The 10,000-nt window shown below is 49.0% G+C and overlaps 1 protein-coding gene across 3 annotated transcripts in view; it reads left to right on the top strand.

The window, feature by feature from the left end:
- LOC135115035 (uncharacterized) overlaps positions 1-10,000 on the top strand; it is a 123,966-nt gene that overhangs the window by 80,849 nt on the left and 33,117 nt on the right. The gene's annotated exons all lie outside the window — the stretch shown is intronic.

The following is a 10,000-nucleotide window of genomic DNA, read 5'->3' on the forward strand; positions in this document are numbered from 1 at the left end:
TGTGTGTGTGTGTGTGTGTGTGTGTGTGTGTGTGTGTGTGGGGAGGGTGTGGGATAAATACAATGTAAAGAACAGGCCACGAAGAAAAGAAGGAGGGGAGACTGCGTGAGACAGGTGTGCAAAGAAGGAAGGAAGGAAGGAAATGAAGGAAGAAAAGAATAAAAGAGAAAAAATGTACAGTTATTTCAGAGGAAGTAAAGGGAGAGATCTTCCAGAATACTTTGAAAATGAGAGAGGAAGTGAAGGAACGAAGGAGTAAAGGAAGGTCACAATACAAAAGGAAAGAAATAAAGGAAGAAGAAAAACTGAGAGGAAGGGCACGGAAAAAAAAAATAATAATTCATTGTGTGTTTTATAAGGACGTGAGACGGTGAGGGAGTGAGGGGAGTGAGGGGAGAGAGGGAAGGTGACTAGGAGGAATGAGGGAGAGGTGAGGGAGGAAGGGCCACCCGCGGGAAGGCCACAAGACCCTCGTCCATGCATTATCCTCCTTCAGGGCCACACCGGCGCCACCCCCCATCCCCCACACCCGCCCTCTCCCCCCTGACACCCTCATTATCCTCCCGCACCCGCTTCAACACACACACACACAGACACACACACACACACACACCATTATCTCCCCTCTCCTCCTCTCACTCGCACCATTAAATTCCCACGAACTACAATATACATTCCCTTCTCGTCATCTCGCAGGAGGAGGAGGAGGAGGAGGAGGAGGAGGAGGAGGAGGAGGAGGAGGAGGAGGAGGAGGCGGGGAGAACAAAGGGAAACGCATGAAGATGTTGGAAGTAAATAAATATCTGAGTGACTATGTGAGACTCATGAACAGCCTTGAAACTTCCACCTCTTGCCCGCCTTCTCCTCACACCTCCCGCCCTCTTCTCCCCGCCTGCCCCTCCCCCCTGCCACGCCCACTGGCCTCATGCACCCGGCAGTCCGGTTAGGGCGAATATTTTCTCAGCGTTTCCGAACATAGACACGAACGAATTCCCTTATTTGTGAACCCGTTGGTGTTTGCCCGCCTGATGAAGAGGGAGGAGTAGTAGAGGAGGAGAGAGAGGAGGAGGAGGAGGCCGAGGGAGGTCTTCGAGTTGGGGAGGAGCTGCAGGAATGAGAGTAAGAGAGGATGCTGCGGTGGTGGTGCAGGTGGTTATCTCCCCGCTATCAGCATCTCCCCGTCAGTCAGCCTCCCGCCGCGGTGTTTCTGTGGATGTATCGATATTCGGCCCGCCAGATTACAGTGATCGCGGCGGAGTGGGTGTAGCAGTCCGCCGGCCGCTGAATTATGACATTACCTTACCCGGCAAAAAAGGAGGTTCAGGCAGGAGGAGATTCAGAATAACCTCTACTACCTCCACCACTACCACCTCCTCCTTCGCCTCTCGCAGGACAGCCATCCGCCCCTCGCCTCCCTGTCCTGCCGCTCGCCGTCTATCACGCTTCTCGCGCCGCCTTGAATTACAGTGTTGCGCAGAATCAATGTTGAATTAAGGCTTGTAGCGGGGACCTCTGCGGCGCCTCCAAGCAGGGTGTACGCAACACTACCCTGGGGAGGATGTTGTGGGCACTGGGGAGGTGTTGGGGCGTGGGGGTGTGGGGTGACTTCTATCCTCCCTTGCACACTTCTTCCTTTTCTCTGCCTCACGCCACGCCCGCTCGCCCGCCCGCCCCCCGCCCCGCCCCGACACGACACGACACGATGCCCCTGACCTCTCTCTCTTTCTCCCATTTTTGTTATCGCGTCCCGATCACTCGTCTCCCACGCACGTCTCCTCCTCTTTACTCATCGTTCATTTTACGTAAATTTTTCTTTTCCTCTTCGCGCCACTCTCCCACGCCTACGCTTTTGATTTTCCTCTTACATGCTCCTCTCCCACGCATTCTTTCCCCTCTCCTTCCTCTGATATGACCTGCAAACCTTTGTCGTATATTCCTTCACCTTCCTACTCCCTCTCACTCTTTAAAAAAAAAACACGTTCTCTTCCGCTGCACTCCAACACTCCACTCCCTCGAAAATGCTCAACGTTCCCGAATCCTCTCCAACGCACAGCCCTCCCCCGCACCCGACTCGCCTCCCAAACGAACCCTCTCGTTCTCCCTCCCCACTCATTCCCCAGGCGCCTCTTCCTCCGCTTGGGTATCATGCCAAGGAGAAGTGCTGGTGAAGTATTAATAAACGCACTACTCAATAAACAATTACCTTATCTCCCTGGGTGTCTGGGGTGAGGGGTGGGCGGCGGGAAGACACATGACCAGAGTGTCGCATTAAGAGAACAGTGGGGGTCCTGACAATCCATGAGCCTTGGTGCGCCTCGGAGCCTCACCAGTGGGCCTTCTGCCAGCTCTTGCCTAGGTCGATATTGGCCGTAGAGTCGCGTATCGTGCAGACTACGAGGGCATCTGGACATCATGCTCGCGACAGTCTCCATGCCACGCCGCCTGCATCACCAGACCCCGTGCCGTACCTCGATGAATGTAGTACGCACCTGTGTCTATCCTCAGGTGCATTTAGGGGCGCGGCTGACAACCCAGACCCTTCCGCGCTAGTGAAACATACAATAGACACTCCAGCCCTGCAACCTTGGCCTCCAGCTGGTGACTCCCGCCCTGCCGAAGCCTTGAGAGGAAGCCAAATTGCATTATGTCCCCTAGTGGATATCCCAAGGCCCGTCACATTTGTAAGTCATGCCACGCTCCAAGAAGAACCTCAGGACCTTAGACCAACTTCAGATGCAGGGACGAGGTGGAGGAGGACGGGATGAGGCGGCGACAGCGGCGTTGGAGGAGGAGGAGGAGGAGGAGGAGGAGGAGGAGGAGGAGGAGGCGGCGGCGTCTTCCACAAGGACTAATGGACTAAACCCGCTCCCAGGCGCAGCGGTTCCCCTGAGTCATCGGTCTAACGTAAATGACTCAATTACCAGCCACACCTCGGGCCGCCCTCCTAACAGCCGCCCGGACCATTAGTGGCCACGGGCGTGTTGGACCCAGCTGCCGTCTGTCTGGCGAGTGGAGGAGGGGAGGAGGGGTGGAGGAGGAGAAAGGAGTAGAGGGGTAGGACTCCTGTGCTGGCAAAAGATGTGTTTATTGTGGTGGTGGTGGTGGTGGTGGTGGTGGTGGTGGTTTCGATAACGATGTTGCAGTTTGCCACGACCACACACACACACACACACACACACACACACACACAGAGAGAGAGAGAGAGAGAGAGAGAGAGAGAGAGAGAGAGAGAGAGAGAGAGAGAGAGAGAGAGAGAGAGAGAGAGAGAGAGAGAGAGAGAGAAAGTATGCACCACGGATAATAAAAGGGAACAACAACAAAAAAGTAAAAAAAAAGGCCGGAATACACGCAAAAAGTGATGAGAAAGCGAGGAAAAAGAGGAAAAAAGTGCGCGGGAAAACGAATGGGATGAAAGTGATGGAAAGAAAAGAGAAGGCATCATAGAAGGAGAGGAGGGAGGGGAGGGGAGGGAGGGGGAGAGTAGCAGCCGACCCACGCCCCACCAATGCCCACAACAATCTTCCCCAGAGGCTCCAGGGCCGCGGGATAATGTTGATGCTTTTTACTCGACAACCTGAAGGAGCACCAGAAGTTCTCGTCGACAAGTTTAAATCCAACATTGATTCTGCGCAACACTGTAATTCAACCTGGCGGGAGAAAGAGAGAGGGAGAGGGAGACAGCAAGGTGTAGGTGTAGAGGGTGAAGGGAGTGAAGATGATGTCGCCGTGCACTGGAGGGCAAGGCAGAAGAAAGGGCAGTGGAAAGATGGTACTTTTCTCTCTCTCTCTCTCTCTCTCTCTCTCTCTCTCTCTCTCTCTCTCTCTCTCTCTCTCTCTCTCTCTCTCTCTCTCTCTCTCTCTCTTCATTGAATTATTTTGTACACGTGATTAGTTGCATTATAAAACTCTAAACCCTTTATTTTTCATGATTATTTGCTTGTAATGATGTAATGTACTTGTGGTAAATCAAATATCCATCTATTTATTCACTAATCCATCTGAGTGTTTGAGTATTCATCCTGCAGAAGGCGAAGACGGGAGGAGTAATGTTATGAGGCTTGAAAAAAAAAAAGTAGAGAACGAAACACCGCCGGAGACAGAGAGAGAGAAAAAAAAAACGTACAAAGACCAGCGGAAAAGCAAAATGTAAGTGTTCAGGTACCTACCCTGCAGAAGGCGACGACGGAGGGAGCAACGATATGAGGCTTGAGAAAAGAGCAGGAGGAAGACTGAAGGAATAGAAGACTGAGAAAAAGAGAAATGGAGAACGAATGAAGAACAGAAGGAAAAATAACATAGGTATTTCAGTACCTATCCTGCAGAAGGCGAGGACGGAGGGAAGCAACAGAGAGGTTTGAGAAGAAAGGAGCGGAATGGAGAAACACAGCCGGAGAAAATATCGAAAAAGGAGAAAAAGGAAAGATAAAAAAAAAAGGGAGATAAGAAAGATGGAAAAAAAGGACAAAGAGGAAAGATCGAAAGAGTATATAAAAAAAACGAAAATAACATAGAAAAGAAAGGAAAGAGAAGATGGGAAAAAAAGAAGGAACATATGTGAGGTGGAATGAGACAAATAAAAGGAGATAAAGGAGAGATGAAGAAACGAGGGAGAGACATATGAGGAGATAGAATAAGAGAACATAAAAGTTGAAAAAGAAAGCCGATAGGAAAGGAAAAAAAAAGAAGGAAGGGAGATAGAAAGGCAGATCAAGAGTAACAAAGAGGAAACAATGACAGAAAGAGAAAAAAAAGGAAACACGAAAAGAAAACGGAGAAAGAAGAGGGATATACGAAAGAAGGATTAAGAGAAAAAAATAAGAGAACACAGACAGAAAGGAAAAAAAGGAAAAAAAAATTAAAGGACATGAAAAAAAAGAGAAAGACATGGAGTTGAGAGTAAGAGCAGAAAGAAGAAGAATAAGAGAAAAAGTGAAGAGAAACATGACAGCCAAAGGAGGGAGACGAGAAGAGAGAAAAAGAAATGAGAAACAGAGAGATGTGAAGGCTGGGAAAGGCGAAAAGCAAGAGAATACGAAAGAGAATGAGAAAAAAACGTAAAAAAAAAGGAGAATAAGAGGGGAAGACATGTTGAGGGAGAAAAATATTGACGTGTGAGGCGAAGAACGAAGCTTAAAAGTAACACAGGAAAGAGAAAATACATGAAAAGAAGGACATACTGAGAAAAATTAATGATATAAGTATTTTTAAGGTTAGTGGTCAATAAAGAAACTAGTGTCTATCTATTTATCTATCTATCTATGAAGTGTGGCGAAGGCTGATGGCGCGAGGCAGGGTAATGATGATGTCAGCGGCAGGATGGCGACTGTGGGGACTGAGACCCTGAAGAAGGACATTGTGTTAAGATCCTTGTGGCTTTCCCCCGGGGCACCCCTCCCTCCCTTCTCTCCATTCTCTCCCCAGCACTCCACACTCAACAAACCCCAACCCGGCACACCCAATCCTCCTCCACATCCGCGCCCACTTCCCTCCCTCAACACCTCGACCGCAATACCCACCGCAACACACCACCTCATAAAAGTAGACGGTAGTGCAATGGAATGTCCGGAAGCGACACACACACACACACACACACACACACACACACACACACACACACACACACACACACACACACACACACACACACACACACACACACACACAGAAAAAAAAATACGTAACTTGCTGCTACTGAGGATGGAGGAGTGGAATAAATTATCTCCCCCTCCACCCTTCTCCTCCACACAGCCTCTCCCTTTCCTCCCTTCCACAGCCTCCTCTCCCTTACCTAGACAACCAACTCGTGTCCCTAAATTCACCTCAACTCATCCATATCAGGAGCTCAAATAGAGGCCCTCGTCACTGCTCCTTAGCACCCTCCCACCCTCCCACCCTCCCTTCTCCCTCTCTCCTTCCGTCCTCCTCATCCTTTTCCTCTCTCTTCATCCCTCCTTTCCTACCAAATCGAGTGTTAGTCAAGCCTTCCCTCTCGACTTCTTCCATCTCCCGCCGTATCACAGGGCGGAGGAGCAGATGGGTGCCTGAATGGAGGGATAAAGTGAGAGAGGAGGCACATATGGGGAAGCGGAAGGCGGGAGTGGGAGAAGGAAGAGGTGGACGGCGCAGCTGGAGAAAGGGAAGGAAGGAGGTAGGAAGACGAGTAGGAAGACGAGGAGGAGGAGGAGGCGCAGATGGGGTAGGCGATAGCGGCGGCCAGGTAAAACAAGAGGCGGATTAGAGAAGGTTTTGTCACCCAGACACAGATGGTGAGCGAAGCCGCGGACCTGACGTAGAGGAGGAGGAGGAGGAGGAGGAGGAGGAGGAGGAGGAGGAGGAGGAGGAGGGAGGGTGAAGCAGAGGGATAGAGAGGTGGAGATGATAGTGTGAAGTGCGGTGAAGGAATGTAGGAAGAGATGTGTCGATGAGGTGGCGGTGGGTAGTGGTGGTGGTAGTGGTAGGCAATACCCTTTGGCTCTCCTCTTAACCTCCTCACCCCCTTACCCCCTCACCCTTTCACCCCCCCACTACCATCTAAACCCTCTCCATCACTCCACTTCCATCAGACTCCACCACACCGACGTTTTTCATCACCCACGACCCCAGTGTCACTTCCCCGCACCTCCGACCCTCCACTTCTCAGTCTCATATTTCAGCCCAACGATAGATGCAGCCTTCGATAGACACAGGAAGCAGGAGCGGGTGATTGCAGGGGTGATACAGCAAGGCAGCATCCGGGAGGGTAAGGCAGAAGTGGGTGGCGAGATGGAGAGAGTAAGAATGGTGTGTAAGTGATGTATTTAGAATGTTTACAAAAAAATTACTGGCTTTTAATCAGTAATATATATAAAAATCATTCCTGTTTGATTTCTACGCGATATTGTTTACGCAAAAGTATCTATAGTATAAGAGAAGGAAGGTTTAATGGACGCATAGTTAGGATCGTAGTTGTCTGATGGTGACGTTAGGTATTGTGCTCATAGTATAAAGGAGACTCTGAAAAAAGAAAAAGAAATGAGAAACAGAGAGCTGTGTATGTGTGTGTGTGTGTGTGTGTGTGTGTGTAACGAGGTCGAGATATCATAGACTGTTGGATGTTCTTCGTATGGTATTTAGTGTGTGTGTGTGTGTGTGTGTGTGTGTGTGTGTGTGTGTGTGTGTGTGTGTGTGTGTGTGTGTGTGTGTGTGTGTGTGTGTGTGTGTAAAGAGACAGGATGTAAGACGAGGATGTATTAGACCCCTTAGGCATCTCTCTCTCTCTCTCTCTCTCTCTCTCTCTCTCTCTCTCTCTCTCTCTCTCTCTCTGGATCAGGCAATCTCTCCCAGAATCTCTATCTCACCACTCAGGCGCTGTGTATCTCTCGCTGTATCTCTCTCAAAAGCTCCTATTTCTCTATCATCGCAGCCATCTCTCTTTTCCTCCATCTCCCTATATCTCTTTTTCCTCCCTTTCCTACAATTGTGAGGAGGAAGGAAACAGCTGACACAAGCATCCTTCCCTCCTTCCCTCCCTCCCTCCCTTCAGGTCTCCTCCACCCCTCCTACAGTCTCATCCCTCTCCCTCTCCTCTCCTATAGATGAAGAATTCAATACGCGCTCTACGGATGAAGGCGTCTGAGGGTGAAAAGAAATGCGTGTGTATTTAACTCAACGAGAAAAAGGTAAATAAATAAATAAATAAAAAGACCCAGCGCAGCACCGATTCCACATCATTTCCGCTATATTTATGTGGATCGCCGGGAAAATTATGCTAAACTTCGATACATTTTTTTTTTTCTTTTTTATCGGCCAAATTTTCACCCGTTACCTCCCATCTTCCCTCTCCCTCTCCCTCTCTCCCCTCCGCCTCTCCTACCTCAGTCATATAAAAGGGAGTCTCATTTTACCTCCGATTTCTGATAACATTATTGGCTACCCTAAACCGTACAGGGAGGGAGGGAGGGAGGGGGGGAGGGATGGAGGGAGTTGACCACGGAGGAAGAGAGGAAAGGAAGAGAAGGATATACCGATAATGTGAATAGAAGAGTTAGCATCGTTCATCTCCATCCTTACGTAAAATGGTGCGCATATGCATTAATATATTTTCGGAGGAGAAGGAGAAGGAGAGGAGAGATGGAGGAGGTAAAGGAGGAAAATATGGAGATGAAAAATGAAGGAGAAATAAATTATCATAGAAGAGGAGGATACGGAGAAATACGGAACAGAAGGAGGAGGAGGAGGAGGAGGAGGAGGAGAAGGCCTGATCTGACCCAGGTGTTGAGCGACTCACCAGGGCGGAGGGAGAAGCGTGTTATTGGCACTAAAGATGTGGTGATAGGAAGATAGGGAGATAAGGCCCCGGACGTGTGTGTGTGTGTGTGTGTGTGTGTGTGTGTGTGTGTGTGTGTGTGTTTCAGCTAACCAGTCGGCTTAAATCATTCCACACACACACACACACACACACACACACACACACACACACACACACACACACACACACACACACACACACACACCAAGAACAAGATCAAGAACAAGAATCTTAACTCCCTAAAAAAAATAAAATAAATAAATAAAAATAAAAACGACAAAGTTAAACACACACAACAATAAACAAACCACCTTTCACTCGTATCTAAACCGGGAGAAGGAAGGAAAGTAATCAAATAAAAGATTTAAAACCCACTCACACCTGAACACGGAAGACGACGAACCTTACCTCACCTAACCAGCTGTCTGAGATTAACTTACACTCATCCAAACACCAACCCGCACTCGCCCACGGCCCCGCATCCATCCGCTTTCAGAGCTTAGCGTCAGGGTGGAGACAACATGCTCCTTAATTACCTGCCGTGTAATCGCCAGGTAATAGGTAGCTGAGCACAAATCCTGCCCTTGTTTCGCCTCCCGCTACACCACACATCGCTTGTTATCCCCGCACACGACCCCCCGCAGCGCCCCTCGGGAGGATATGCCAGCGAATACAATCCCCTTTTAATCTTTCTCTGTTTTCTCTCTGTCTCTGTTTGTCTGTGCGTGTGTGGATGGTTAGATGGATGGTTAGATTGTTGGATGGTTGGGTGGGTGGATGAATGGGTGAATGGATGGTGCTTTCTCTCTCTCTCTCTCTCTCTCTCTCTCTCTCTCTCTCTCTCTCTCTCTCTCTCTCTCTCTCTCTCTCTCTCTCATACATAAGACACATACACCTGATTGACTAAGACAGAGGAAATACACGAACATTTTTTTATACACACACCAAATACGACATGAGTAAATTGATACAAAACATAATAAGATAATCATTGAATTAGAGAAATAGTTAAATCACCACAACATGTAGCCCTCCCACCCCTCCCTCTCTCTCTGTCTGTGTGTGTGTGTGTGTGTGTGTGTGTGTGTGTGTGTGTGTGTGTGTGTGTGTAAAATCCCTTCCCGTATTCCCATTCTCTATAACAGGAGGGGACATTGGGGATTAGAGGAGTGTGAAAGGTTCTGCCGCTCACTCATCCCCGAGAAAACAAAGCGGGGAGGACTGAGGGCGGGCGGCGTCTTGTGGTCAAATAGCCTTAGTTTTCAAGCCTCCAGGGACCTTCTTTCTACCGTCTGTCGGCAAGCGAGGAACAGGTTAAGGTGACGGGTCTCTGGTTTGTTGTTTGTGTGCCTCCTAGGGGGCTTAAGACGTGTGTGTGTGTGTGTGTGTGTGTGTGTGTGTGTGTGTGTGTGTGTAAAGAAGTATGTTATAGGACGTCAATTGCTATATCTGTACTTGTTACCTGTACTTGCCTTGCGTTTACCTGTGTGTTATTGCTAATCAACACACCTGTATTTACCTGGGAGTTGTTTGTAGCTGACGGTTCTGTGTATATACTTGTAGTGCTTATGTGAAAGCTGATACCTGCGTTTATCATAGTATAGCTGCTCTTCCCTGGGTGCTGGTGGTGGTGGTGTTTTTACCTGGGATGTACTGATGTGTGTGTGTGTGTGTGTGTGTGTGTGTGTGTGTGTGTGTGTGTAGCTGTGATCA

The sequence above is a fragment of the Scylla paramamosain genome, chromosome 28, assembly GCF_035594125.1.
Source record: "Scylla paramamosain isolate STU-SP2022 chromosome 28, ASM3559412v1, whole genome shotgun sequence".
Classification (NCBI taxonomy): Eukaryota; Metazoa; Arthropoda; class Malacostraca; order Decapoda; family Portunidae; genus Scylla; species Scylla paramamosain.